The following is a 6,000-nucleotide window of genomic DNA, read 5'->3' on the forward strand; positions in this document are numbered from 1 at the left end:
GGGCAGAAAATAATAATTTCACTTTTCTCTTTTATTTACACCTGTCAATATGCAAAACAAATACAAAATGTATAGAAAGTACTCAGGCTCATTTACAAATAAATTACACTACAAATATGAATAATGTATACAACTTATTCAACCAACGTATTTAGGCTGTTTCATTGACAATGTGACATTTAAAAAAAGATATTGAAAAATTGTAATGTACCCATTTTTCCTCACTGTTTTCTCTTGCCTAATAGAGAATGGCTAATAATTTATTTGTTAACTATTCTCTAAAGAAGAGAAATCAGTCTCTCCCTGCTCTTCTGTGCTCTTCTCTCTGTCTCTCTCTGGAATTGGATGTCCTCCCTGAGTAGCTCCACTAGTGTCCCACTCACTCCCTCATCCGTCCCAGGACACTTGCAATCCTAAGGCAGAGCAAATAAACCATGCCAGTTAACAACAATAACAGCACAATGAGTTTCAGCAATGTGTCTATTACCTTGCTTACTTTGTAGTTTTTAAGTCTTTCCCCAGCAGGCTCATTTTCTAAAGACATTTCCTCATTTTCCCATTGCGTCGTCATTGACGACTATATGCAACACGCATCCAGTATCGCCGTGCTATAAGCAGATGCTCCACGAGCTCAGCCTAGGCACACTCAGCGAGGGCCCCATAAACCTAAGCTTCAAAGAGACCCAAGAATGACCTGAGGTCTGCTTGACATAACCCTTCCCACCCGAAGTGGGGAAAAGTAAACATTAAGCGGATAAAACCCATGCTTGCAAGTCAGGAACGTCCAAACTGTAAAATCTAATAAAGGTAGATGACGACGACCAGCCTGCAGCCGCACAAATCTCCCCAGTAGAGATTCCACTGGACCAGGCCCAGGAGGAGACCATTCCTCTGGTGGACTGGGCCCTCACAGCTATAGGGCATTGCACACCCGCTGAGGCATGAGCCAGGGCGATAGCCGTGATAGTCTTTGCTTTGTGACTGGCTGCTCTTTAGAGCGGCCTCCAAAGAACACAAAGAGCTGCTCTGTTTGTCTAAAAGACTTAAAATGCTCAAAGTACACTCGCAGTGCCCGGACTGGGCACAACAAGTTAGGTTCCTGTTCACCATCCACTACTGGGAGGGCAAGAAGGGAAATAACCTGGGCTCTAAACGGAGTTGAAAGCACCTTCAGTACATAACCGCTGCGCATCTGAAGAACGACTTTACAGTCATTGAGTCCAAACTCAAGACAGGAAGGACTGACAGACAGGGCTTGCAAGTCACCTACACCTTTGACGGACACTAGGGCCAAAAGCAGAGCGGTTTTGAGCGTCATGACCCTTAACCCTTTAAGCACCAGGGAGTTTTGGAAAAAATGCTGGATTTTGACATCAAGATTTCAAAAGATTGTGGCTTGAAAGGGCTTAAAGATAGATTTCAACTGTAAATTAGAAAAATGTTGGGCATGACCAAAAGTTTATATGGGGTGTAAATATACTCATTTAATTAGCATATTATGACGTCATCAGGGGGCGGCCCTCTTGAATTTCATAATATTCAGGAAATAGTAGATATTGAATTGATGTTTGAACTTATTTGCATATATATATATATTTTGTCTTTTTATCCTCATTCCAAATGATCAGGAAAAGAGGAAATCAACAGTAAAACAGGAGAAAGTAGTAAATTATTACTATATTACTGTGCCTATTTTTTGATCAGTTGACCAGCTATCTGCCCAAACAAGTATCTAGTTGACAGTTTATAGTTCTTGAGAGTATTGTACCTCTCATTGCATGGCAACTTAGAGCGCGCGCGTTCAGAACAAACGGCGCAATCTGGCCAATTATCAGAGAGCAACAGCTCTCCTATGGACACTGAGACCACGTCCACCCCGTCACCCCCATCCCCGTTGGGCAAAGTGTTGAAATTATCACTTTTTTGTGCTTTGTGAACACTTGTGCCTTGCGCGGCGGCACCATTGCGCGGAAAAGATGTACCGGGAGAAGCGCGATCATTAGACGACCGATCGTCATTTCCAAAAGGCAAATATTCCCCTTCATAGTCAGAATCGGCGAATAACATTTGCAACACATCCTCACGGTACAACTTTTTATTAGCCATTTGGCAATTTTCTCTCACAAATCTCACAATTTACTCACACGCTATGAACTGAATTTCTTCCGCATCAATAACACGATAGCTCGATTTCCTCGAACAATTTTGGTCTAGAATCAAAGTACTACATGTCTGCCATCTAGTGGTAGAGAATACAAATGAGATATTACACCATATTAGGAACTACAGTCTATTTCATGAAGAATGACGTCGCAATTTTGCGACTTTGGCGCTTAAAGGGTTAAGCCAGCTGTTTGAAGTGGCTCAAAGGAAGGGCCCTTGAGGTCCCCCAGGACTATGGACAAGTCCCATGTCGGCATAGTCTTAGGGCGAGGAGGATTCAACCACCGAGCGCCTCTAAGGAACATAACGTCCCTTATCCAGCAGCTCTTGCAGAAAGGTTAGAGCGTGGGAAACAGGATCCTGGTTACGTGCTGAACACCAGTCACTGAAGACAGACCACTTGAGGGCGTAGAGTCATTGTGTAGACAAAGCTCTAGCCTCTAAAATGGGACTAGTTGACTTGACTCCCATCGAGCGGCCAGACATGAAGGCTCCACAGTTCTGGCTGGGGATGCCAAATCTTGCCCTGCACTTGCGAGAGAAGATCTCTCCTCACTGGTATTGACCACGGTGCTTCAGACAGCAGCTGGATCATCTCTGGGAACCACGAGGGGGGCCCCGAGGAGGAGACAGCGTTTTGTTTCCTTGATTCGCCTGATAGCTTGGGGTAGCAGGGCGATCGAAGGGAAGGCATACAGACGGTTGTTGGGCCAGTTGTGGGCCAGAGCATCCTGCTGCTTTGATAAATAGGTTGGGCAGTGACAGTTGTCTTCAGAGGCGAAGAGATCGACCTTGCCGAAAACTGACCAAATCATCTGAACCATCTGGGGATGTAGACTCCATTCCCCCGGAGCTACATTGTTCCTTGACAACATATCCGCCCCCTGGTTCAGTCTGCCTGGCACATGAACCGCTCATGGTGAGAGGAGTTCTTTCTGTGCCCAAAGCAGGAGATGTTGAGTCATCCTGTGAAGGGAACGTTACCTGAGTCCACCTTGGTGGTTGATGTAGGCCACGACCATTGTGTTGTCCAACCGGACTAGGACGTGATGTCCCTTTAAGGCTGGCAGGAAGGTCTTTAGGGCCAGACAAACAGCCATAATTTCGAGGCAGTTGATATGCAGGCGTCACTCGTGGTTCGACCAGGAGCCGTACACCGGTTTGCCCTCACACAGAGAGCCCCAGCCTGAGCTGGAAGCATCTATCGTGACCACCTTCCTTCTGGAGGTCGTTCACAACTGTACGCCTGATTGAAACAGGCGAGGAGTTGTCCAAGGGGCCACAGCTTTGAGGCAGCGATGGGTTACCTCGACATAAGCGTGGCCCAGGCGCCAGGTGTGCGACGGAATGTGGGCTTTTAGACAATATTAAAGGGGCCGCATGTGTAGCAGGCCCAGGGGAATAACTGAGGAGGCGACAGTCATGAGGCCGGGCATCCTCTGAAATCCTCTGCTTTGAGGGGACGTGAAACCCCCAGCTTGAAAGATGCCGCCGCTTGCTGGATAGTTAAGGAGCGTTCTGGTGCAATCCAAGCTCGCATTTGAATAGAGTCTATGACTGTTCCCAGAAAGGACTCATTGTCTGGGAACCAGAAAACTCTTGGCTGGGTTGATTTTCAACCCCAGACGCTCTAGGTGGTTGAGCAACAATGACCTGTGAGTGATCAATTGCTGTTCTGAGTCGGCTAGCATTAGCCAGTCGTTGAGGTAGTTCAGTCTGTCTCAGAGGGGAAAGAGCCTTGTTTACGTACTTTGTAAAAGTGCGGGGGGCCAGAGACAGTCCACATGGAAAGACTGTGAAAGATCTGTTTCAAGGTTAACATTCTGAACGACCGTCGCATGAGAGCCCGATGCAGATATCTGAGATCGAGAACTGGTCTGAGCCCACCGTCTTTCTTGGGAACGAGGAAGTATCGGCTGTAAAAGCCTGACTCGCTGTTCGCTGAGGGGAGCCTTTGCAAGCAGTGTGTGCACTTCGGCTCAGAGAACATGTGATTCATTGTCCTGCACCAAAGTTTGCACAACACCTCTGAATGCAGGTGGCCTGCGAGCAAACTGGAGTGAGTAGCCTCGTTCTATGGTTCTTAGAACCCAATCTGACAGCAGTGCGGCATGAGGTTCTATTTTTATTAATGACAGCTCGCTGCCTGAAGGGGGAGAACTGACATTTGTGAACATTTTTATCGAAGACAGCTCGCCGTCCTAAGAGGGAGAGCTGACCTTCGCAAATGTTTTTATTTTTAGTTATGACTACTCACTGCCCGAATGGGGAGAGCTGACATTTATGAGTGATTTTATTGATGACAGCTTGCTGCCCAAAGGCGGAGAACTGACAAGTGTGAGTGCAGGGAGAGGAGAAATGCTCTTTATTGTATTTGGGTCCTGTAGCGGTAGTTTGGGCACACGCTGAACTGGCAGGACATGCCCTGTTAAAAAACCTCCACCACTCAGAGGTGTTCGAAGGGGTGGGGAATGAATGCGAGCTCTCTTTGAGGGGGTTCCGGTATCTGCGAGAACTAGCCCTCTCCTCTTCCTCTCTGCCCGCAGATCAGGACGGCTTCTGAGGCCCAGGCTCCAGCACTACACAAGGGCGGGAACCCTGGCACTTCGGGAAAGGATACTTACTAGCCGTTCGGGGGGCCCTGTTGAAGCCCAGGCTCCCGCTTTTGCGAGAGCTGAGGCTGCGTCAGTTTTGCAGCCTGCTGTGTGGACACTGTCTTGGGGCGGCTTGAAACAGTCGCCGAACTGGGGAGCTTAAGCAGGGCCGAAAAGTTTCTTAGGCATCAGCACCGTCAACTGTGGTGAGAGCCGCTGCAGTAGAGGGGTTAACACATGCCGACTAAGGAGCCCGCCATATTTTCTCTTCGTGAACCGCAGGCATGAATGGAGCTGGACGCTGATGGGAGGAAGGTTGACAATGTCCCTTCAGGAACCACTTGTCAAGGAGGCCGGGGGTCGGCTCTTAAGGGGCCGGCCACACAAGGCCTAGTTCCTCCACAGTACGCATGAGAACACGGAACAGCTCCGAGTCTACGCTTGGCCACATAGACTGAGATGGAGGGGGAGCTTCGGGCTCTTTGCCGGAACACACCCACTCGTCCAGCGTCATATGCCGTCAAGGACATGGAGTCGTCAACGGCTATCTCTTCCTCAGAAGCGCCGAAGGAAACCAGGCCGCTTGTGAGCCCCGCTATTCCGCTGCTTCTTTCTCCTGGGAGAGAGAGGAGTCGGGGGAATGGAGCAGAGAGGACCACCTTCATGGAAAAAGGCAATCCGCGAGCGAAGGCGTGCAAGGTTAATTTCCTCGCCGTGAGGACACAAAGCTCCGGTGAGTGCAGCCTCTGCGTGGGCGACGCCCAGACATGCGATACACTCCTCGTGCCCGTCAGCTGCGGGCAAGGGCTCCCTGCATGAGCTACCCTCGCGAAGCAACATTTGAGACAATGTGCTTAGAGATTTGCTCAGAAATTCGCTCTATTTTCCTTCGCCGGATGGCTACAGGGGAAATAGTCCAATGCCAGTGGCTGGCTTCAACGGCGGGAGCGTAGAGCAGGCTGAGCTTCTAGCTTTGGCTTTGTCGCAGAGTCAGCGAAGAGATGGTCTTGTCGCTGAAGGAGAACATTCTGATGAAATGGCGCTCTGGGCCGACTTATATAGCAGTCGGGTTCCACCTCCTCTGGCGGGCTCGAGCGCCATTGGTTTGTGCAGCTACACAAACGTTAACAAATCAGGTTTCAGTAACAGAGTAAACAAGAGTTTACCCATACAGTCGTCAATGACGACGCAACGGGAGTTACCTTTCGATAGGGAACAAGAGAAAATGGAAACACTTATGAAA

This window comes from Barbus barbus (genome assembly GCF_936440315.1).
Source record: "Barbus barbus genome assembly, chromosome: 34".
In the NCBI taxonomy this organism is placed as follows: domain Eukaryota; kingdom Metazoa; phylum Chordata; class Actinopteri; order Cypriniformes; family Cyprinidae; genus Barbus; species Barbus barbus.